The 25193-nt window shown below is 44.9% G+C and overlaps 1 protein-coding gene across 1 annotated transcript in view; it reads left to right on the top strand.

Moving 5' to 3' along the window:
- LOC135200166 (mannose-6-phosphate isomerase-like) overlaps positions 1 to 25193 on the top strand; it is a 148704-nt gene that overhangs the window by 29314 nt on the left and 94197 nt on the right. The window lies entirely within an intron of this gene.

Here is a 25193-nt window from a genome sequence, read left to right on the forward strand (position 1 = left end):
CTTTGATATCCAGAAAGCATATGATACGACCTGGAGATACTCAATTTTAAAGTCCTTACACGAAAATGGTTTTAGAGGGCACTTACCAATCTTTATCGAGAATTTTATCCATGAAAGAACTTTTCAAACACGAATAAATAATGTATATTCTGACTCCTTCAATTAGATTGTGGAGTCCCTCAAGGGAGTGTTTTGAGTGGAACACTTTTTGCTCTAGCTATAATAACATCGTAAAGCAGTTACCACAGGGAGTACAAAATAGCTTGTATGTAGATGACTTGCTCTATATTATTCCTCAAGCAGTCCTTCGTCATCTACAAAGATTCTTAATTAAAGCTATCAAAAGCATCCAAAAGCCAAACTGGTCTTTGTCAGTAGGCCTTTAAGCTCTCTATAGAGAAAACCCAAGCAATTATGTTCTACAAAAATAGTAGATGGAAACAGAATCAAGACATAGATCTTAAATTAGGTGATAGCCTCATTCAGTTTAGTAATACTGTAAAATTTTTAGGCTTGGTGTTTGACACTCATCTTAACTGGAAAGCACATATAGCCTTTGTAAAAAAATAAATGTGATAGTGCCTTAAATTTGATAAGAAAATTGTCTCATACTACTTGGGGGGCTAAGAGACAAACATTGCTTATGATATATAAAGCACTAGTTTTATCCAAGTAGATTATGGAAGTCCAATTTACGGGTCAGCATCACAAAGTACCTTGAAGTCCTTAGACTCTATCCACACTCGAGGCTTGAGACTTTGTAGTGGGAGCCTTTAAATCTTCTCCAAACACTTCAGTATGTTGTGAAAGTGGCGAACCCCCATTATCCTTACATCGTGACCTTGTAACAATGAGAAGTGCTTTAAAAATAAAGTCCACTGATTCCCCCACTAAAAAACTATTTGCCATGCGAGATGTATTTATTAGTAATCACGAACCACCTTTTCCAATAAGAGCTAATAGGTTTTATTGGAATCTATTGGTGTTAGAGTAAATATACTCCCACCCTCAAATCAAATCCACACCTCCATGGATGATGAAGAAAATCAAAGTATGTTCTAACCTTTATCATCTGTCAAAAAAGCAAGATTATACTTCAGATCGCTATAAACAGTATACATTATAAGAAACACATTCGAAGTAAAGGTCCGCATAAAGCAATATACACTGATGGATCAAATCTTCTGCAGGAGTTGGTTGTGCTGCAGTGTCATCATGCAAAATAAGTCAGAATTCATTGCCAATTGAAGCAACTGTCTTTACTGCAGAGTTAACAGCAATTATATTGGCAATCAATCAAATAAAATTGTCAAATAATAAACTGAATACTAAATTTGTAATATATTCTGACTCAAGAAAGCGCAATTGAATCCTCAAGAGTTATTCACATAAGAACCCTTTAGTAAAGGAAATTAAACAAATCATCAATAAATTATATTCACGTGGGGTTAACATTGAAATATGCTGGATTCCTGCCCATGTTGGAATCCAAGGTAATGAAAAGGCAGATGAAAAAGCCAAGTCTGGGATAAATTCACCAATTTTTGACAATAAATTGCCTGCTACAGAATATATAAACTCAGTGAAGCAGTGCATAAAAACAAAATGGCAAAATCTGTGGGATAGTGAAGCAGACACAATAAATTATAGTGCATCAAACAGAAAGTAGACTTGTGGAATACATCAGTACAAAATGAAAAACGAGCTGAAGTAATATTAACAAGATTACGAATAGGCCACACAAGACTAACTCACGAGTATTTAATGATAACTCCACAAGGGAACATCCCTCATTGCAATGTGTGCAATACAATTTTAACAGTCAAGCATATTTTATGTGAATGCCTAATTTTTGATAGAGAAAAAAATTTATATTTAGGCAATAAATCATTATCAGAAATACTATCAGAATCAGATCATTTTTCTTTATATAGAGTATTAATATTTAAAAAAAAGGCTAATTTGATTAATAAGATTTAACATATACCATTTTAAATAGATGACTTTTGTCATTTTTATCTATTTCAGTCTTTTATAAGTTCAATTCATATTTTTAATTACAACCTCATATATCACTTAACAATCCCCTCATTTATCATTAATTTATTATAATTCATTAACTTCATTCCATACCATTCCATGTTTTAGACATAACATTTTATGAGCGTATTTTTTAAATAATTTCATCCCGAATGATTTCGGGCCAGCACTGTAAGAGTCTGGTTAGACTCATTGGGCTGGTAAATCTTAACTTTATAATAATAATAATAATTCAGCTCGGAGTCTCCTTCGACTTCCAGGCTTCTTCCCTTCCTTCGGGCAAGGATAGGGAAGATTCTGCAACGAGAAACCCCTTCAACATGTAAGAAGAGATCTCGTGAGCAACGGAAGTACTCAAGAAGGATCCTCCTCGGAGGAAGACTCTTATCTCTCGTACTGTTAGATATCCTATCGTCTACTGGATGTAGCTGACTACAATCACCTCCCTTGCCGGAGAGGCCAAAAGCTCAAAGTGGAAGAAATTTCTTCCACCCTTCTCCAGTCTCCTGATAAACTATTGTGGATGTTCAGGACTTTCGGACAATGTAGCGCCAACCAGGCGCCATATGCCAAAACAGGCGTAAAAAACGCCAGACGCAGACAGACCCAAGAACACTGTCACTGTCTGATGAGGAGAAAGAGCGGGCCTACAACCTGGCACAGATGCGCTAGAGGCGAACAAATCGGACAGATAAGAGTGTCCGATGTGGACATCGCCAGACATCCTCGAGACTCTACCAAGCTCGAAGCTCCGGCAAGTGGGGAGGAGCCAGCCAGGCGCCAGGCACAAGGCGCCAAACTGGCGCGAGGCGCCAGGCAGGCGCAAGCCAGGCTCTAGGCTTCATCCAGAAGCGATCCTTTTTCAAAGAAAGCCTTGGGTCTTCTTCTTTGAAACAAATGTGATCGCGAAGCATTCTTGAAGTAACTTGATGATTCCGTTCAAACAGCTGAGAATTAAAAGCGCTTGAAGTGCGAGCTTTTATGAATTCTTGTTATTTCCAGAACAATATGTCGTGAAGGACATATAGCTGTAACTTACGGAAGATGCAACTCAGGAGTTGACTTCCCTTTGCACGAAGGAGGTCAAGTTGACCTACGAGAGATCCTTCTCTCTTGTTATACGTGTCTACGGATACGTGCTGGGATAGGGAGGTGACACTGATCCTTAACTAAGTGAGTTTAATTTTTATTTTAACATAGTGTTTTTTCTTTGTTTTTGTTTGAAAGGAGTTTGGGGATAACTCTTTTTAAATTAAGCACAAACCCTCGTGTTAGGATCAGGTGATCGGATCGGTGTTGTGCTCCTTAATTATGCCACTAGGCATAGGTGTATTGTCATGTAAGTGGATAAGACCCCATTGACAAATGACCTTAGATTCTGTCGAGTAAGTGGATAAGACCCATTGACAGATCTACAAGAACTCCTAGCCATAGGTCACATCCTCGCTGAGGTTCTTGAGATGAAGCAGACTCCTAGCAATAGCTAGGAAGTCAACCCTTCGTCTAAACACATAGGAACCAAGGTTTTATTTTTCTGGGCTCAGCTCGTGTCGGCCTATGAAATATCCTTAAGATCATTATTTCTAGGTAAAATTAATCTAAAATTACCAGAGAAAAAATAAAATCAAGAAAATGTCAGTAAAAACTGACTCGCTCATTCTATAAAAGAAGTGTCGGTATGGGAATAGAGGCGAGTGGGATCACTACCACGAGTCATTTACCATTTAGACCTTCCAACATAAAATCCCCCACCAGAGAGAGCTGATACTAAAGGGTGATGCGGCCGCTACTACTACTACTACCGACGCCACGGACAGCAGCGCCCCTAGCGGTCATCCTTAATCTTTAGCTTTACAGCGCTAGGTGCATTTTTCCCTTGTGTTGTTTTTTCACGGATTATTACAACCTTCTCTCTTCTGCCGTGTGTACGCCGGGACCCCCCACCTCCTCCATTTCCCCACCAGTCCCACTCTGCCCTTACCTTAAACGGACGAGCCTCCGCTGAAGCCGGGGGGTCTCCTTCGGTCATAGGTCCGCTTGGCTCCGCCAGTGGGCGGGGTGGGAAAGGAAATTACTAGTGGTCTGTTGCTTGCCTACTATATCCTGTTTTTCGCTACCGGAGGAGAGCTCGCTCCTTACCCGGGCACTCCTCTAGTAGACGGAAAGTTATACCTCATATATACGGATATACCCTTACTATTACGGTGACTTTTAGTTTTAATTTATTTTATGTACTATCTCCGTCGTGGTTTCATGGCTCCTCACCACTCCTGGTTGGAATCTTTTTCCTGTCTCCGGCGTAGCCTCAGACCACCTCCAACCGCCTAGTTAACCACACGTATTACGGCGGGGCTCTGGTTTAATCTAACTTACATGCTCTGGCATGCAGCGGAGTATTTGTTAGGCTGTAAGTGTGCATCTGATACTCATGTATCTCTCCACTTACAGGCTACCAACTGCCAGGTCCCAGGTTGCAATGCGACATTGTACGACCCCTGCGCCCATGAAGAGTGTAGGACCCACGCCCCGTGTGCCACCAACCACAACGGACTGATCGTTTGGCACCCGGAGGCTTGCACCATCTGCTATGACCTCGTGAGTCAGCTTTTGGGTGGGGTAAGTTTACTCCTGGACATTTCTTCGTCTTATTATCCACTAACCCTTAGTTTTAAGCTTCTTTAAACCGTATCTCCGCCGCTAGAAGCTTCATATCGCCTTCTCTTCCAGGCTGCCGCCGTGAAGGAAGTCGCCCTGGCAACCCTGAAGGCTTGGGTGGGCGGCTTCGGAAGAACGCCGCCAAGGGCCAGCCTATATGCTGCAATAAGAAGCTGGCCGTCCAGATCTTCCCCGGAGGCAAGGCGACGGGGTATGTGGACCCCATCTCGGCGGCCCCACTCATAGCCTCTATTCAGCAGGAGGTGCAGCAGGCGTTCGGGTCCGTCTCTTACGCAGGAGCCGGTCCCAGATGCCAACCTGGACCTGAATATCGAGCCTATGGCGGTAGGGGCAGAGGATTTGTTGGTTGTAGGTAGGTGTGTCGGGCGCCCAACCCAAGGTCTTTCCTTGGATGCTCCTGGATCTTCTTCTCCTGTTCCTTCCTTCCTCTTTCCTTCCAAGGCTTCACGGGATCTGAGATCCCTGCTCACTCTCCCGCTCTCTCTGTACCCCCACGAAGGTGAAGGGACAGAGAGAACAGAAGACCCTACATAAGACGACTTCTAAGAAGTCGTCGTCTTCTTCAGCTAGGAAGTGTACGACTTCCTACGCAGACGCGGTGAAAGCAAAGCCTAGCTCTTCCTATTCTAAGAGCTTTAGAAGCAAGGCTTCTAAGGAGAAGGCTCTCGCTCCGGCCGAGCCAACGCCTTCTCCGGCATCTACCAGATCTACTCCGGTAACTCCTGTTGGGGTGGCGGGGAGGGACCGAGCTCTTTTGATCCCACCACTTTCTCAGTAGTAGTGATGCAGCAAGTGGGAGAGATGGTTGGCTCTCTTGGCTCCAAGTTTGAGCAGATGTTTGCACAGCTGTCAAACACGATTAACCAGTCCGGTCAGTCTATCCAAGACCTCTCTAACCGAGTTAGAGAGCACGACGACCGCTTTGCTGGCCTCAACCAGGCCCCTCAGCCAAAGCTCCCCTGTAGCAGGTACTGGTCTCTTACAGTTACCTCCTTATGAATCCCTACCAGCCTTCTCTATGGATAACCCATGGAGAGTGGCCGCTTATGCCCCCTTCAAGGACGGCATGATTTCTATCGGAGTGTGGAACTCGAAGGATTGAGGACTTCGAGTTCTACCTCCCGGACTGACTCAGCCTTTCATGGGATATGCTAGGCTGACCGTCACTGCTCTCAATAGAGAGGATAAGATCTCCCGAGAGACTGTGCTATATAGTAGGGATCATGCACAGCGGGAATGGGTTCACTGCCTGGAGGATTGGGACTGTACCAACACCAAACTCCAGGCATTCAAGAGTCCCTTTACTATCTTCGCTACGGAGGAGGAGGCTTCTCTTCCGTTCGCTACTAAGGTAGTAGAAGCGACTCTTCAGGCAGTCCTTAAAGACGAGCCCATGCCACAGTTGAGGGAGGCGGAATCTACATCTCCGCTCTTCCCGGCCTTCGGAGAATTGTGGGAGAACTTACCTGCACTTCTCAGTAGGTAAGCTGAAGCCAGACTGCGCGATGGATCAGTTTGGCGAGAAGCTTCCAAGACTGCCTGATACCCTTATTCAGGCAGAGTTTGATGCCCGTACAAGATTTGGGAGGTCTCTTAACTCCCTTATCATTACGGAGATGGCTGCCCTGTCCTACGCTACAGAACCGTTGTTCAAGATACTGGCTAAATCCCAGCTCCAGACGGTTCAAGCCGATGCTTTTGACTTCTTCTTAGCCAGAAGGAACATGCCGAAGCATGTCTTGCAGGAGGCAACTATCAGGCATGAGCCTAATAGACTCTTAGCTTCCAGCATGTGGGGTGCGGACCTCTTCCCAGAGGCCTCTGTGAATGAGGTGCACCATGAGGCTGCTAGGTTTAACCAGAGCCTTAGAGCCAGATGGGGCATCTCTTCCAAGAGGAAACAAGAGACCGCCCCTGCTGCTGGTAAAAACTAAAGAAGACAGGTAGAAGGTTCCAACCTTACCAGAAACAACAGCAGCAACAGCATTTCGTTCAGGCCGTCCCAGTTACACAACAGGGTCAGCCGTCAACCTCGAAGCAGACACAGCCTATTCTCCTGTTGTCTCCTCAAAGTCAACCTTCCACCTCTTATGCAGTCTCGCCGGCCTTCAATTCAATGTATGAAAGCCAGGCCTACCAACCTTCAACAGGTTCTCTAGGGGTAGCAGGGCGAGAGGCCACTTTCGCCAGCGTGGCACAGGAAGAGCTGCAAGAGGTAAGCACTTCAGAGGAGGGCGCGGAGGTCAACCCGCTCAACAACAGTGAGGCTCCCCAGGTAGGAGGGAGGCTGTTCCTCTTCCGTCACAGGTGGGGGTTCAGCAAATGGGCACAGAGCATCGTGTCCAAAGGATTGGGTTGGAGTTGGATCAAAGATCCTCCTCCAATCAAATCATTCTATCAAGTACCATCAAAGGAGTTGACAGATTATGCGGAGGAACTCCTTCAGAAAGGAGCTATTGCGAGAGTCAAGCATCTAAAATTTCAAGGTCGCTTATTCAGCGTGCCAAGCAAAGGCTCAACAAAAAGAAGGGTAATCTTAGACTTGTCAAAGCTAAACTCTTTCATTCGTTGCGACAAGTTCAAAATGCTCACCATCTCGCAGGTACGGACCTTACTTCCCCGTGGGGCCGTCACAACCTCTATCGATCTTACAGACGCATACTATCATATCCCTATAGCCAGACACTTCCGTCCATTCCTAGGCTTCAAACTAGGAAATCAGAAGTTCTCATTCAAAGTGATGCCCTTCGGTCTGAATGTAGCCCCAGGGTATTCACAAAAATAGCAGAAGTGGTAGTTCAACAGTTGAGAACTCAAGGGATAATGGTAGCAGCATACCTCGACGATTGGTTGATCTTGGCACCAACGGTCGAGGAATGTCTCAAAGCCACGAAAAAGGTAGTACAATTTCTGGAACATCTGGGGTTCCGATAACAAATCGAAATCCAGACTCACTCCGGAGTCTCATTTTCAGTGGCTAGGAATCCAATGGGATTTGTCTTCCCACAATCTGTCAATTCCAGTGGTCAAAAGAAAAGAAATAGCCAAGTCTGTGAGGCAATTTCTCAAAAGCAAACAAACATCAAGGAGAAACCAGGAAAGAATCCTAGGTTCTCTTCAGTTTGCCTCAGTGACAGACATCCTCCTGAAAGCAAGGCTGAAAGATATAAATAGAGTTTGGCGATCGAGAGCAAACGTCAAATCTCGGGACAAGTTGTCAGTAATTCCACAGATCCTTCGCAACCAGCTCCGGCCATGGACAAAAGTGAAGAATCTTGCCAAATTGGTACCCCTTCAATATCCCCTTCCAGTGTTAACCATTCACACGGATGCCTCCCTGTCCGGTTGGGGGGGATATTCTCAATTCAAACAAGTTTCAAGGGACTTGGTCAGTTCAGTTCCGCCAGCTCCACATAAACGTCCTGAAGCAATGGCGGTATTCTTACCCTGAAGAGACTCCCTTCCCCCGAAGAAGTCTCATCTAAGACTAGTTTTGGACAGTGCAGTGGTAGTACATTGCTTCAACAGAGGAGGGTCCAAATCCAAACACGTGAATCATGTCATGATAGCCATCTTTGCGCTAGCAGACAAGCACAGATGGCATCTGTCCGCCACTAACCTGGCAGGGGTAAGAAATGATAGCAGACGCTCTGTCCCGGTCAAGTCCCCTCTGGAATCAGAATGGTCCCTAGACAAGAGGTCATTCCAGTGGATATGCCAGAGAGTTCCAGGCTCCCTTGCTATGTGGCCCCCAACCTGGACCCTCTGGCCTATGCCACGGACGCCCTGTCGTTAGACTGGAATCAATGGAGGAAAATCTATATATTTCCTCCAGTGAATCTTCTTTTGAAAGTCTTGAGCAAGCTGAGGACTTTCAAGGGACTAGTAGCTCTGATTGCTCCAGACTGGCCAAAAAAAAGCAACTGGTATCCTCTGCTTCTGGAATTGGGTCTCCGACCTCAACGGATTCCCAATCCCAAGTTTGTCGCAATCAGTACAAATGAGGACTGTGTTCGCTTCCTCAGGAATTCTCCAGACCCTCAACTTTATGGACTTCATGAAGTTTGCGGCTAAAAAAGATGCTAACATTGATCCACAAAACATCCTCTTTCTAGAATGAGAAAAAGAGAGTCAACTATCAGACAATATGACTCAGCTGTTAAAAAATTAGCTTAATCCTTCCTGAATGAATCAAACACTATAACCATGACAGTTAACTTAGCTATATCCTTTTTCAGGTCCTTGTTTGAAAAAGGTTTAGCAGCTAGCACTATTACTACTAATAAATTGGCTTTGAAGAAAATCTTTCAGTTGGGTTTCCAAATAGACCTAACAGAATCTTACTTTACGTCTATTCCCAAAGCCTGTGCTAGACTCAGACCTTCTCAAAGGCCTACTGCAGTTTCATGGTTCTTAAATGATGTGCTCAAACTAGCCTCAGATACTGACAACTCGTCTTGCACATTCATGATGCTTCTTAGAAAGACGTTATTTTTGTTAAGTCTGGCTTCAGGAGCCAGAATTTCAGAACTGTCGGCTCTATCCAGAGATGCGGGTCATGTGGAATTTCTCCCCTCAGGAGAAGTTCTACTTTCCCCGGATCGTAGCTTTTTAGCAAAAAATGAGGATCCCTTGCAAGGTGGGCTCCTTGGAAAGTCATCCCACTTCCGCAAGATCCTTCTCTCTGCCCAGTATCAACTTTAAGAGCCTTTCTATCTCGTACATCCTCTAGATCCTCAGAATGGTCCCTAGACGACAGGTCATTCCAGTGGATATGCCAGAGAGTTCCAGGCCTCCAAGTAGATCTCTTCGCCTCACAAGCGAACCACAAGCTCCCTTGCTATGTGGCCCCCAATCTGGACCCTCTGGCCTATGCCACGGACGCCCTGTCGTTAGACTGGAATCAATGGAGGAAAATCTATATATTTCCTCCAGTGAATCTTCTTTTGAAAGTCTTGAGCAAGCTGAGGACTTTCAAGGGACTAGTAGCTTCTGATTGCTCCAGACTGGCCAAAAAGCAACTGGTATCCTCTGCTTCTGGAATTGGGTCTCCGACCTCAACGGATTCCCAATCCCAAGTTGTCGCAATCAGTACAAATGAGGACTGTGTTCGCTTCCTCAGGAATTCTCCAGACCCTAACTTTATGGACTTCATGAAGTTTGCGGCTAAAAAAGATGCTAACATTGATTCACAAAACATCCTCTTTCTAGAATGAGACAAAAGAGAGTCAACTATCAGACAATATGACTCAGCTGTTAAAAAATTAGCATCCTTCCTGAATGAATCAAACACTACAACCATGACAGTTAACTTAGCTATATCCTTTTTCAGGTCCTTGTTGAAAAAGGTTTAGCAGCTAGCACTATTACTACTAATTATTGGCTTTGAAGAAAATCTTTCAGTTGGGTTTCCAAATAGACCTAACAGAATCTTACTTTACGTCTATTCCCAAAGCCTGTGCTAGACTCAGACCTTCTCAAAGGCCTACTGCAGTCTCATGGTTCTTAAATGATGTCCTCAAACTAGCCTCAGATACTGACAACTCGTCTTGCACATTCATGATGCTTCTTAGAAAGACGTTATTTTTGTTAAGTCTGGCTTCAGGAGCCAGAATTTCAGAACTGTCGGCTCTATCCAGAGATGCGGGTCATGTGGAATTTCTCCCCTCAGGAGAAGTTCTACTTTCCCCGGATCGTAGCTTTTTAGCAAAAAATGAGGATCCCCTTGCAAGGTGGGCTCCTTGGAAAGTCATCCCACTTCCGCAAGATCCTTCTCTCTGCCCAGTATCAACTTTAAGAGCCTTTCTATCTCGTACATCCTCTAGATCCTCAGAATGGGTCCCACTAGACCGACCAAGGTCATTTCCCAGTGGATATGCCAGAGAGTTCCAGGCCTCCAAGTAGATCTCTTCGCCTCACAAGCGAACCACAAGCTCCCTTGCTATGTGGCCCCCAACCTGGACCCTCTGGCCTATGCCACGGACGCCCTGTCGTTAGACTGGAATCAATGGAGGAAAATCTATATATTTCCTCCAGTGAATCTTCTTTTGAAAGTCTTGAGCAAGCTGAGGACTTTCAAGGGACTAGTAGCTCTGATTGCTCCAGACTGGCCAAAAAGCAACTGGTATCCTCTGCTTCTGGAATTGGGTCTCCGACCTCAACGGATTCCCAATCCCAAGTTGTCGCAATCAGTACAAATGAGGACTGTGTTCGCTTCCTCAGGAATTCTCCAGACCCTAACTTTATGGACTTCATGCAAGGGTTTGCGGAGCTAAAAAAGATGCTAACATTGATCCACAAAACATCCTCTTTCTAGAATCAGACAAAAGAGAGTCAACTATCAGACAATATGACTCAGCTGTTAAAAAAATTAGCATCCTCCTGAAAGAATCAAACACTACAACCATGACAGTTAACTTAGCTATATCCTTTTTCAGGTCCTTGTTTGATAAAGGCTTAGCAGCTAGCACTATTACTACTCATAAATTGGCTTTGAAGAAAATCTTTCAGTTGGGTTTCCAAATAGACCTAACAGAATCTTACTTTACGTCTATTCCCAAAGCCTGTGCTAGACTCAGACCTTCTCAAAGGCCTACTGCAGTTTCATGGTTCTTAAATGATGTCCTCAACTAGCCTCAGATATTGACAACTCGTCTTGCACATTCATGATGCTTCTTAGAAAGACGTTATTTTTGTTAAGTCTGGCTTCAGGAGCCAGAATTTCAGAACTGTCGGCTCTATCCAGAGATGCGGGTCATGTGGAATTTCTCCCCTCAGGAGAAGTTCTACTTTCCCCGGATCGTAGCTTTTTAGCTAAAAACATGAGGATCCCCTTGCAAGGTGGGCTCCTTGGAAAGTCATCCCACTTCCGCAAGATCCTTCTCTCTGCCCAGTATCAACTTTAAGAGCCTTTCTATCTCGTACATCCTCTAGATCCTCAGGTTCTCTTCTTTATGAGAGAAAAAGGTGGCAATTTATCAGTGAAGGAATCAGACAACAGATCCTTTACTTAATTAAACAAGCCAACCCTGATTCATTTCCAAAAGCACATGACATCAGAGGAGTAGCCACCTCAATTAATTACTTCCAACATATGAACTTTTAGGATCTTAAAAAGTATACTGGATGGAAATCACCGACAGTCTTTAAACGTCATTACCTAAAGTCCTTGGAATCTTTAAAATTTTCTGCAGTAGCAGCGGGAACATTGTTTCTCCTGATACTGCATAGTAGTTGTAGTATAGATCCAGGTCTCCTTTCTACCTACCTCGTCCAACATGCCTCACCCTATTGCCATGCTACTTGGAATACTCTAGCCTTAGCCGCTAGAATCATATTGGTGGATTGTCCCTTATTTTTTTGCTAGGGACATCCACGTTATGTACATATAATGTACTTCAGTGTTTCTACCCTTATTTTTATGCTAGGTAGAACACAATGAGTTTTTGTATATTTTGTAAATATCTTAATTAAGTGAATAATTCTATATTGTCTTTGCCATTACACTACAGTTACCATCCGAGTTACGACCTAGATCCGTTCGACCAACAGGTCGTATGTCAGAATGGTCGTTAGTCGAAAATACCAGCCAAAATGGCCGACACGTGGATTATAAGTACTCGGTTAAAGTGGAAGATTATACTGTACTCGAGGACATATGATATGAATGTGTTTGCATTTTTAAGTAACTTTTTCTGTTGAATAATATTATTGTGTATATACAAGCTGTTTATTTATCATTTTTATGCCTTTTAGTCACTTTTATAATTTTATCATATATTTCTGTTGAATAATATTACTGTACATATGTATATACAAAGCTGTTTATTTATAATTTTTATGCCTTTTAGTTTCACTTTTATACTCAATACTTTTTCTGTTGAATAATATTTTAACTGTTGTACTATACGTACAAGCTGTTTATGTATTTATCATTTTTATGCCTTTTAGTTTCACTTTTATCATTTTATCATAGAGATATTTTTAATATTATACTGTAGGTGCAATGTATTTAGCTTTTTTTTTTCAGTTGCTTAGTTGATATACTACGTACATACATCTTAATATAATATGGTTTTAGAAATAAAATATTATTACTGCAGTTGAATTTATTATACAAAATACAAATGAAGATCAAAATACGAAAATAGAAAAGTTTACAGTTCAAAACAGAACATACAGTACTGTAGTACAAAATAGAAAATACATATGCATGTAAAAAAATAAGCAAAACAACACTCAAAATTAATGTTCACTGGTTCTTGGTTCGACGTCATCAACACTTTCTTCATACGCACGGTCGAAAGAAAGATCAGCTGTTAAGTCAGGCGAGGCAGGGGATGGGGAAGGGGTGGTTACTGCGCTGGCCGATGTAGGGAGGGGGTGGCTTCGATGCTGGATGAGGCGGGCTTTTGTGTTCGTTTGACAAACATGCTAAGTGTCGTTTGGATCTTCTGCTTTTTCTTTTCATCGTAGATTTCTTTGTATGGCCTCATTACTTCTTGCATAGATCTCTCTATCCGGGCAAACCGTTCAACATTCGGATCCATTCCTTCCAATTTATGCAGCATTGTATTAAGCATTTGTATGGCTTCCGATAATCCCTTTACAGTAAACTTCGTTCGGCTCCTCCTCTTCTACAACTTCCTTTTCTTCCTCTCTTCTTTCTTCTTCAGCTTTCCTTTCTTCTTCTATTGCTAACAGTTCTTCATTTGTTAATTCCTCAGGTTCTTCACTTATCAGTTCTTCAATTTCTTCTTCATCACATCCTAACTCAAGTTTGCTTTGCCAAGCTAACAATTTTTCCTCGACGTTGCTTAATTCCTCTTCGTTATCGAAGCCAACAAATCTCTGAGGAGTGGGAGAGATGGAGACTTCTGCTTATACAATTAACTTTCATCCCACCTTCATATTTACTTGATTACGTCCATCTTCATCTCCAACGTCAGTGCCTTCCTAGCTTTCTTGGCAGAATTGCATTCTGATGAGTCAGACTTTCTCTTAGGGGCCATGGCAAAGGTGTAATGAAAAAAATGTTCCTGCTACAATGTTACAGTACTGCTACAATGTCTAGACAGTGAGTGAGGTGGTTGGGATGAGTGTCTGGGATGCTGTGCTGCCGGCGCCGTCGTAACTGTCATACAACCGCGCCGCACGCACTACGCTACCCGCGTCTGCCAAACAGTAAACGCCGCCAAATATAAAAAATAGACCCCTGTCGGACACTGTCGTAAGTACGGGTGGACGTAACTCGCGCAGTCGTAACTCGGATGGTAACTGTATTATGTATCACCATGTCTAATATAAGTTAATTTTAAGTACTTTATATTGATTGCTTTCTTTACCATGCCATTGTTTAGTATAGTTAGCTTTAAGTACTTTTGTTTGTATACTGTAATGTCCCTGATTCACTTATTATTATTATTATTACCTTTTTTTTACTATTGGGTTTCATTTTGTCCTTATTCCCATCTTGTCTGTTTCTCTGGTCTACCTTTCATAGGCATAGCACACGAGCTGAGCCCAGGGAAAAGGGGATTTTGACGTAGGAAAAATCTATTTCTGGGTGATTGGCTCGTGTCGCCCTATGAAACCCACCCACTGTTTTCCTTTTTACCCACCCTACAGGACAAGATGCTCATAGATTAAGGATGACCGCTAGGGGCGCTGCTGTCCGTGGCGTCGGTAGTAGTAGTAGTAGCGGCCGCATCACCCTTTAGTATCAGCTCTCTCTGGTGGGATTTTATGTTGGAAGGTCTAAATGGTAAGTGACTCGTGGTAGTGATCCCACTCGCCTCTATTCCCATACCGACACTCTTTTATAGAGTGAGCGAGTCAGATTTTACTGACATTTTCTTGATTTTATTTTTTCTCTGGTAATTTTAGATTAATTTTACCTAGAATAATGATCTTAAGGATATTCATAGGGCGACACGAGCCAATCACCCAGAAATAGATTTTTCCTACGTCAAAATCCCTTATTTATTACCTACAACGTATGTTGTTTACCTGTCTAATCAGTGAATAGCTGTCTCTTACCCTCCACCAAAGGGTGCCAATCAGCTAAGTATATATCTGTCAGGGAAGTTGAATGTATGAAAATGATTATTGTTATGATACAATAAAGTTTCATACATACTTACCTGGCAGATATATACGATAAATGGCCCACCCAGCCTCCCCACAGGAGACAGGTGGAAGAGAAAAATCTGGTTCTAGAAGGTAATGGTTCCTATTCCTGCCACCCAGCGGCAGGACAGTAATTCGAATTTCTGTCGGGGACGACGGAGTCTTAGCTAAGTATATATATCTGCCAGGTAAGTATGTATGAAACTTTATTGTATCATAACAATATTATTTTTCTAAATTCTTGTAGAAGTTTTACTTATAGTTTTTCTTTGTATTAATATGCTTTATATTTTAATTTCTTATACATTTGAAAATACAAGTTGTTCATACGCGAACAAACCTTCGGTCTTAACAATAGGATAATTTCTAGCACCTAGCTGGATCCGGTTGAAAAACAGATGAAAGCAAGGAATCTTGTGATATCTGGCAACACATGCGTAGATCAAGTGAAGAATGGTCAAAGACCATTAACCTATGCCAGTCTTTTCTTAACTGCCTGGGCGAGTGTAGTGGCCTTTACCCCGTTCACTGCCCCTTTCGCTTGTGTTTAGTGTGTGTGTGTGTGTTTGCCGATATTATGGTTTCTTCTGCTACTTCTCGGCCTCGTCAACGTGTGTGCCCCGGAATCCAAGGTTTTCCGTGTTCTTGTTTTTTGGCTTCGGCGGCGACGGATCCGCACATCACATGTAGCAGGTGTCGTTCTAATTTTTGTACTAGAATGCTTGCACGGAATGCCGGGCATGGCTTAAGAGCAGTGGAAGTCGTTTTTTAGCAAGAGAGAGGATTGGAGGGTTTTGACTCTTCTTTCATGGGAAGGTTTTTCTCCTCTTCCCAATGCTTCGTCTCCTGCAGTATCAACCCTCATAGTAGTGTTGTTCCTGTGTCTCCTTCCTTTTCTTCCATTGATTCATAGCTGGAAGTATCAGGAGGCCACCAGGCTGATGTTTGTAATGTCGCCCCTTCGTCTTGGGGAGTTAATTTGATTCCCGGGAAGGGGGAGGCTTTTTCATCATTCTCATTTATTCCAGAGTCGGAGGCGTCCAAGATGGCAGCGATTTGAAGACGCTCGGGCTAGGGGGTATCCCGTCCTTGGAGGGGTTGCTTGCACACTTTTTGGACCCCCCCTCCTCAGGCTGGCCTGACCATCCCCCCTCCTCCCGGCCTCGTCTTCGTGGGTAGCCGAGGTCAGCCATCTTGTATTGCTCCGCCAGTGACTGTTACCGCTTCTTCGAGTCGGAGGGAAGCTGTGGCGTTAGCCCCGTTGATGACGTCACGGGATCCGTTGTTGTGTATTCGTCCACCAGTGGTGTCTGATTCCCCTCCACACTGAGAGGAAGCCGTGATGTCATCTCCACTTGTGACATCACTCCTATCGATGACGTCACTCTCATTCGCTCCTCTGCACTGCCTCTCTCAGCCGTGACGCCATCCCTGCCGGCTGGTTTGCTACATCTCCCTTCCATGTCATCGGAGCCTTCTCTTGCAGATCAGTCTGAGGTTATATGCCAGGCAGTGCTTGCTTAAGAGGTTGGACTCTGTTTTGGATGATAAGTTGGCTGCCTTGTCAGTTAGGAGGACTGGAAGGAAACGTGTTGCTTCATCCCCGCCTCCTGCGAAGAGATCGCATAAGAAGCCAGTGCTGTCTTCCTCCCTCTTCCCAATCTACGCCACGTCGGCGTATCAAGAGTTGAAAGGCTAAGGACTTTGCTCTTTCTTTGTCTACGAGGGAGGAACAATGCGGACATGTTCTTGAGAGTGTTGGTGTTTCGGGGAATGTTAGTGTATCATCCCTTGTGTAATCTGCAGTGGCTGCTTCGTCTTCTCCTTCGAATCGCGGGTGTGTTGCAACCTTCCCCGTCCGTGCACACCATCATGATTTTTGTTTGTTGCAACCTCCCCCGTCCATGCACATTGCGAGCGTGTTGCAACCTCCCCTGTCCGTGCACGTTGCAAGTGCTCCTTCTTCTCCAAGGCCTATTCGTCGATGTAAGAATCTCAAGGTGCCTGTCAAGAGGTCGAAGTTGGTGCAGCAGGAGTGTTTGCCTGCCCCTCTCACTGGTGCTTCTAAGAGTTCAATTCTGGAGGATTCTTCTTCGATCTTGAGTGTTCAGGATTCCTCTCCAACTCACGTTCGTAAGTCTGCCACTGGCCGTGACCATTCACAGACATGTTAATGAATCATCTGTTGGAGGAGAACATAGTGATGTTCCTAGTGTTATAGTGGTTTGTCTCGGGAGTCGACGCATGGACCCAGCCCAGACGGGTTAGTTGGTGTTTCAGGCTGTTTGGCTGCTGATCCTACCATTAATTTTAATGGGGAAGGTGCTTTAGAGGAGCCTACACATCCTTCTCATCATCGGCCTCCGTTGCCGGAGCAGGAGGAGTGAGACACGCAAGAGTTTTTGTCTTCCTTTTCGGAAGTTGTTGATCTCATTCGTGGGTTCAACAATTTGGGAAGTAGGTCTCAGGCTCGGTCGTCTTACACTCCTTCTTGCTTAGAAGCCTTGGTGGGAGCTACGCAGGATTCCAATCATCTCTTCAGCTTCCCTTGTTGGGGCATGCCCAGTCGGTCTTGCATAAGGTTAATGCTTCTGTTCTGACTGGGACGGTTCGCTTCGCTCCAGGGGCTTTGCCAAGCTCCTCTCACAAGGCAAAGGAAGTACTATGCTAAGAACTCTGCTTTTTGATGTCACGCCATCTTAACCCAGACGTCATTTGCCTGAAGCCGGGATTGACTTTGGAGCTGGTGAGGTCGGTGGCTCCGTCCTTGTCTCCGCAGGATGCCTCAGCATTGGAATCTATGCCAGCCTCCATGTTGCAGATGGTTTCTTGGCTGGACTTCTGGTCTGTGGTCTTTGCCAAGATAGCTTCTGACAGGTCCCCAGAAGGGTTGGTGAGTACATCCTCGCTTGCCATTCTGTTACAGTCTGGAGGCAAGGCATTTTCGTATATGGCTCACCTCAGTGTTAATTTATGGGCTAACCTTCTGCTGATTAGAATGCGATAGACCAGCGTCGGGCTGACACCAAAGACAGACTGGTGCACCAGGCCATGTCTAAGTCGGAGTCTCGTCCTCGGAGACATCCTCCTCCTCCTTCCTTCCTTCCCCCCTCCCCCCCCAGTCCAGCAGGAGACACCAGGGCGTGTGTAAGTCGGAGTCTAGTCCTCGGAGACATCCTCCTCCTCTTTCCTTCCTTCCTTCCTTCCTTCCTTCCTTCCCCCCCCCCCAGTCCAGTAGGCTGTTGGGGGGAATTCGAGTTCAGCAGGGCCTCCCGTTCCACTGCCTTGGTCAAAGGATCAACGCCCCTTTCGCTTTCGTTCCTTTAAGCCAAGAAGGAGCCCAGGTGGCAGAGGTAAAGGGGGCCGTCGGTAGGTTAGGCGACTCTCCCTCTCCTGTGCCATTGGCCATTAGGCCAAGTGGCAGAGTTATGGGGCGGAGAAGTGGGTGGTAGATGTCCTTCGGGTGGGGTACCTACTGCCATTCGATTTCTCTCCTCCTCTGTCAGACAAACCACAGCTCACGAAGGCATATCCTCCAGATTCTCTGAAGTTCTTGGCTCTTCGGGAGGAATTGCAGAAGATGCTGGACAAGAATGCGATAGAGGAAGTGGTGCGTCCATCTCTGGGGTTTTACAGTCACCTCTTCTTGGTGCCCAAGGCGTCAGGAGGATGGAGACCTGTGATCAACTTATCCACCTTGAATCACTTCTTCAGGAAGACACGGATCAAGATGGATACCCTGTGTTCGGTGTTGGCAGCCGTGAGGGAAGGCGACTTCATGCTGTCGATAGACTTAAGGGACGCATACTTCCAAATCCTTGTTCATCCGACATCCAGGAAGTTCCTTCGCTTCTCTCTTGGGGATAAGGTCTTCGAGTTGAAAGTCCTATGCTTCAGGCTGACAACAGCCCCTCAAGTGTTCACAAGGGTCTTCTCTCTAGTGTCAAGTTGGGCCCATGCTCAGGGGATCCGTTTGCTGAGGTACCTCGACGATTGGTTGGTCTTGGCAGTTTCCAGGGAGAAGCTGCTGCAGGACAGGGATCGTCTACTTCGGTTCTGTCTGGTACTGGGCATTGTAGTTAACCAGCAAAAGTCAAACCTTGTATCCAGTCAAAAGATTCTCTACCTGGGCATGGTCATCGATACGACAGTGGCAAAAGTTTTCCCGTTGGATCAGAGATTGGAGAAGTTATGGGCGGTAGCGCCTGACTTCCTGTCGGAACCACATCAGTCGGCTCATCAGTGGCAGGTTCTTCTGGGAGTGTTGTCATCCCTGGAGAAGCTGGTCCCTCGTGGGCGTCTTTATCTTTGGTCTCTGCAATAGAGACTGGGAGAATTCTGGTTTCCGGCGGGGGACTCACCCCTGTTAATGGTTCCTCTGTCTCTGGAAGTTAGAGAAGACTTTCGTTGGTGGTTGAACAACCAGAATCTTTCGAAGGGTGTCCCTCTGCGTTCTCTTCCACCAGACTTCCTTCTGTTCTCAGATGCCTCTCTCGCAGGTTGGGGGGCTCAATTAGGCAGCCTCATCGCTTCAGGCGTTTGGAGGATAAGCAGCAACATATCAACGTCTTGGAGGTGAAGGCAGCCTTCCTGGGTCTGAAGGAGTTTCAGGAGAAGGTAGAAGGTCATTCTGTCGTTCTTATGTCGGACAACACCACGGTGGTAGCCTATGTGAACAAACATGGAGGCCTGGTTTCTCGTCAACTTCACACCTTGTCTGTCAAGGTTCACCAGTGGATGGTCAGCAATTCGGTAGGGCTCTCAGCCAGGTATATCCCAGGCAAATGGAATGTGGTCGCAGACAAACTCAGTCGTCAGGATCAGATCCTAGGCACAGAGTGATCCCTTCATTAAGCGGTAGTAGACAAGCTTTTCCAGTTTAAGGAGACCCCCATGCCTGGACCTTTTTGCGACTCGCTTCAAAGGAAGCTGGAGATATTCTGTTTCCGGTGGGTCCCAGATTCCTATAGCATTGACAGAGGATGCATTCCAACATCCCTGGCACAACCTGGAGGTGTATGCCTTCCCTTCGTTTTGTTTGGTCCGTCAAGTTCTGAACAGGCTAATGAGTTCATAGGGTCTCAGGATGACTTTGGTAGCCTGTCACAAGTACTATTCACTAATTAATAAATATTAAACACAAGCTATGCAATAGCACTTGAAGGTTCTTTTAGTCTTTTAAATGTTGTAGACAAAGTGGTGATAACAAGTAGGTATATGAGTTTTTTAAAGTTTTAATTATAACATTAGCAAAAGATATATAACATTTAATTGATAATAAAGGTGAATAATATGGAATAGTCACGTGAGTATAATAAATGTCAAACAATATCAATAAGTAAGAACGGTGTTCATTTCTCAATAAAGGGATTTTGACGTAGGAAAAATCTATTTCTGGGTGATTGGCTCGTGTCGCCCTATGAAAGTATCCTTAATATCATTCTTTCTAGGCAAAATTAATCTAAAATTACCAGAGAAAAACAAAATTAAGAAAATGTCAGTAAAACTGACTCGCTCACTCTATAAAAGAAGTGTCGGTATGAGAATAGGGGCGAGTGGGATCACTACCACGAGTCCTTCACCATTTAGACCTTCCAATCTAAAATCCCCACTAGAGAGAGCTGATACTAACGGGTGATGCGGCCCGGCTACTACTACTACTAGGGACGCCACGGACAGCAGCGCCCCTAGCGGTCATCCTTAATCTATGAACATCTTGTCCTGCAGGGTGGGTAAACAAAGACAGGGTGGGTTTCATAGGGCGACACGAGCCAATCCCACCCGAAATAGATTCCTTCCCACGTCAAAATCCCTTTTCTGGGCTCAGCTCGTGTCGGCCTATGAAAGAGTACCAGAGAAACAGACAAGATGGGAAAAAGGACAAATGAAAATCAGTTGTAAAAAAAGAGGTATATAATATAAGTGAATGAATCAGGTATATTACAGAATACAAACTAAGTACTTAAAGCTAACTTATGCTAAACAATGACATGATAAAAAAAGCAACAAATATAAAGTACTTAAAATTAACTTATATTAAACATAGTAATATCCAATAATGCAATGCAAATTAACAAAATAGATTCACTTAAGTAAGGTATTTACATAATATACAAACATTGTGTCCTACCCTAGCATAAAAATAAGGGTAGGGACACTGAAGTACCTTATAAGTACATAGTGTGGATGTCCCTAGCAAAAAAATAAGGGACAATCCACCAATATGATCTCAGCGGCTAAGGCTAGAGTATCCGAGTAGCATGGTGATAGGGTGAGGCAATGTTGGACGAGGTAGGTAGAAAGGAGACCTGGATCTATACTATGACTACTATACAGTATCAGGAGAAACAATGTTTCCCGCTGCTACTGCAGAAAATTTTAAAGATTCAAGGACTTTAGGTAGTGACGTTTAAAGACTGTCGGAGATTTCCATCCAGTATACTTTTTAAGATCCTCAAAGTTCATATGTTTTGAAAGTAGTTTAATTGAGGTGGCTACTCCTCTGATGTCATGTGCTTTTGGAAATGAATCAGGATTGGCTTGTTTAATGAAGTAAAGGATCTGTTGTCTAATTCCTTTTACTGATAAAGTACCACCTTTTTCTCTCATGAAGAGAGAACCTGAGGATCTTGAGGAAGTGCGAGATAGAAAGGCTCTTAAAGTTGATACTGGGCAGAGAGAAGGATCTTGCGGAAGTGGGATGACTTTCCAAGGAACCCACCTTGCAAGAGGATCCTCATTTTAGGGAGCCAAAAAACTACGATCCGGAGCAACAGAACTTCTCCTGAAGGGAGGAATTCCATCAGACCCGCATCTCTGGATAGAGCCGACAGTTCTGAAATTCTAGCTCCTGAAGCTAGGCTTAATAAGAATAACGTCTTTCTAAGAAGCATTATGAATGTACAAGACGAGTTGTCAGTATCTGAGGCTAGTTTGAGGACATCATTTAAGAACCATGAGACTGCAGTAGGCCTTTGAGAGGGACTAAGTCTAGCACAGGCTTTAGGAATAGACGTAAAGTAAGATTCTGTTAGGTCTATCTGGAAACCCAACTGAAAGATCTTCCTCAAAGCCGATTTATGAGTAGTAATAGTGCTAGCTGCTAAACCTTTTTCAAACAAGGATCTGAAAAAGGATATAGCTAAGTTAACTGTCATGGTTGTAGTGTTTGATTCTTTCAGGAAGGATGCTAATTTTTTAACAGCTGAGTCATATTGTCTAATAGTTGACTCTCTCTTATCTGATTCTAGGAAGAGGATGTTTTGCGGATCAATGTTGGCATCTTTGTTAGCCGCAAACTTCATGAAGTCCATAAAGTTAGGGTCTGAAGAATTCCTGAGGAAGCGAACACAGTCCTCATTTGTACTGATTGCGACAGCTTGGGATTGGGAATCCATTGAGGTCGGAGACCCAATTCCAGAAGCAGAGGATACCAGTTGCTCTTGGGCCAGTCTGGAGCAATCAGAGCTACTAGTCCCTGAAAGTCCTCAGCTTGCTCAAGACTTTCAAAAGAAGATTCACTGGAGGAAAGACATAAATTTTCCTCCACTGATTCCAATCTAACGACAGGGCGTCCGTGGCATAAGCCAGAGGGTCCAGGTTGGGGGCCACATAGCAAGGGAGCTTGTGGTTCGCTTGTGAGGCGAAGAGATCCACTTGGAGACCTGGGACTCTCCGCATAATCCACTGGAATGACCTGTCGTCCCCAGGGACCATTCTGATTCCAGAGGGACCGACCGGGACAAAGCGTCTGCTATCACATTTCTTACCCCCGCCAGGTGAGTGGCGGACAGATGCCATTTGTGTTTGTCTGCTAGTGCAAAGATGGCTATCATGACATGGTTCACATGTTTGGATTTGGACCCTCCTCTGTTTGATGCAATGAACTACCACTGCACTGTCCAAAACTAGTCTTAGATGAAGACTTTTTCGGGGGAAGAAGTCTCTTCAGGGTAAGAAATACTGCCATTGCTTCCAAGACGTTTATGTGGAGCTGGCGGAACTGAACTGACCAAGTCCCCTGAACTTGTTTGAATTGAGAATATCCCCCCCACCCGGACAGGGAGGCATCCGTGTGAATGGTTAGCACTGGAATGGGATATTGAAGGGGTACTAGTCTGGCCAGGTTCTTCACCTTTGTCCATGGACGGAGCTGATTGCGAAGGATCTGTGGAATTACTGACAACTTGTCCCGAGATTTGATGTTTGCTCTCGATCGCCAAACTCTATTTATATCTTTCAGCCTTGCTTCAGGAGGATGTCTGTCACTGAGGCAAACTGAAGAGAACCTAGGATTCTTTCCTGGTTTCTCCTTGATGTTTGTTTGCTTTTGAGAAATTGCCTCACAGACTTGGCTATTTCTTTTCTTTTGACCACTGGAATTGACAGATTGTGGGAAGACAAATCCCATTGGATTCCTAGCCACTGAAAATGAGACTCCGGAGTGAGTCTGGATTTCGATTTGTTTATCTGAACCCCAGATGTTCCAGAAATTGAACTACCTTTTTGTGGCTTTGAGACATTCCTCGACTGTTTTGGTGCCCAGATCAACCAATCGTCGAGGTATGCTGCTACCATTATCCCTTGAGTTCTCAATTGTTGAACCACCACTTCTGCTATTTTCGTGAATACCTGGGGGCTACATTCAGACCGAAGGGCATCACTTTGAATGAGAATGTCTGATTTCCTAGTTTGAAGCCTAGGAATGGACGGAAGTGCCTGGCTATAGGGATTATGATAGTATGCGTCTGTAAGATCGATGGAGCATGTGACGGCTCCACGGGGAGTAAGGTCCTTACTTGCGAGATGGTAAGCATTTTGAACTTGTCGCAACGAATGAAAGAGTTTAGCCTTGACAAGTCTAAGATTACCCTTCTTTTTGTTGAGCCTTTCTTTGGCACGCTGAATAAGCGACCTTGAAATTTTAGATGCTTGACTCTCGCAATAGCTCCTTTCTGAAGGAGTTCCCTCGCGTAATACTGTCAATTCCTTTGATGGTTCCTGATAAAATGATTTGATTGGAGGGGGATCTTTGATCCAACTCCAACCCAATCCCTTGGACACGATGCTCTGTGCCCAATTGCTGAACCCCCACCTGTGACGGAAGAGGAACAGCCTCCCTCCTACCTGGGGAGCCTCACTGTTGTTGGGCGGGTTGACCTCCACGCCCTCCGTCCTCTGAAACTGCCTTCCCCTTTGCCGCTCTTCTGTGCCACGCTGGCGAAAGTGGCCTCTCTCGCTCTGCTACTCTCGACAGCCTATTAAGGGAGGGTAAGCCTGACCTTCATACATAGGGTTGAAGGCCGGCGAGACTGCGTAGGAGGTCGAGGGTTGCGACGGAGGAGACAACAGGAGGATGGGTTGGGCCTGTTTTGAGGTTGATGGTTGTCCCTGTTGTGTAACTGGGACGGCCTGAACGAACTGCTGATGCTGCTGATGTTTCTGGTAAGGTTGGAACCTTTTACCAGACTTCTTGAGTTTCTTACCAGCAGCAGGGGTGATTCTTGTTTCCTCCTCTTAGAGGAGATGCCCCACCTAGCTCTAAAGGCTCTGGTTGAGCCTAGCAGCCTCATGGTGCAACCTCATTCACAGCGGACTCTGGGAAATAAGGGTCCGCCCCCCACATGCTGGAAGCCTAGGGAGTCTATTAGGTTCGTGCCTAATAGTGCACTCCTGCAGAACGTGCTTTCGGCAGTTCCTCCTAGCTTGGAAGAAGTCGAAAGCATCCGTCTGAACTGTTTGGAGCTGAGACTTGGCCAGAATCTTAAATAGTGGTTCTGTGCCATACGATAGTGCCAGCCAATCTCAGTGATAATTAAGGAGTTTGAGGGATCTCCCAAACCTAGTTCGAGCATCGAACTCTGCCTGGATCAAGGTATCAGGCAGCCTTGGAAGCTTGGGTTTTCGCCAAACTGGTCCATTGCGCAGTCCTGGTTTAAGTTACCAAGCGTGAATGTGGCAGGCAAGTTCTCCCACAATTCTCCGAAGGCTGGAAAGAGCGGAGAAGTAGAATCCGCTTCCCTCAGCTGTGGCTGGGCTCATTCTTGAGGACTGCCTGAAGAGTCGCTTCCACTATTTTGGTAGCGAACGGAAGAGAAGCCTCCTCCTCCGTCGCAAAAATAGTGAAAGGACTCTTGAAAGCCTGGAGCTTAGTGTTGGTACACTCCCAGTCCTCAGGCGTGAACCCATTCCCGCTGAGCGTGCTCTCTACTATATAGCACGTTTTCTCGGGAAATCTTGTCCTCCCTAGTGAGAGCCGCCACGGTCAGCCTAGCATATCCAATGAAAGGCTGAGTCAATCCCGGAGGATAAAACTCGAAGTCCTCAATCCTTCGAGTTCCACACTCCGG

The sequence above is a fragment of the Macrobrachium nipponense genome, chromosome 26, assembly GCF_015104395.2.
Source record: "Macrobrachium nipponense isolate FS-2020 chromosome 26, ASM1510439v2, whole genome shotgun sequence".
Taxonomy (NCBI): Eukaryota; Metazoa; Arthropoda; class Malacostraca; order Decapoda; family Palaemonidae; genus Macrobrachium; species Macrobrachium nipponense.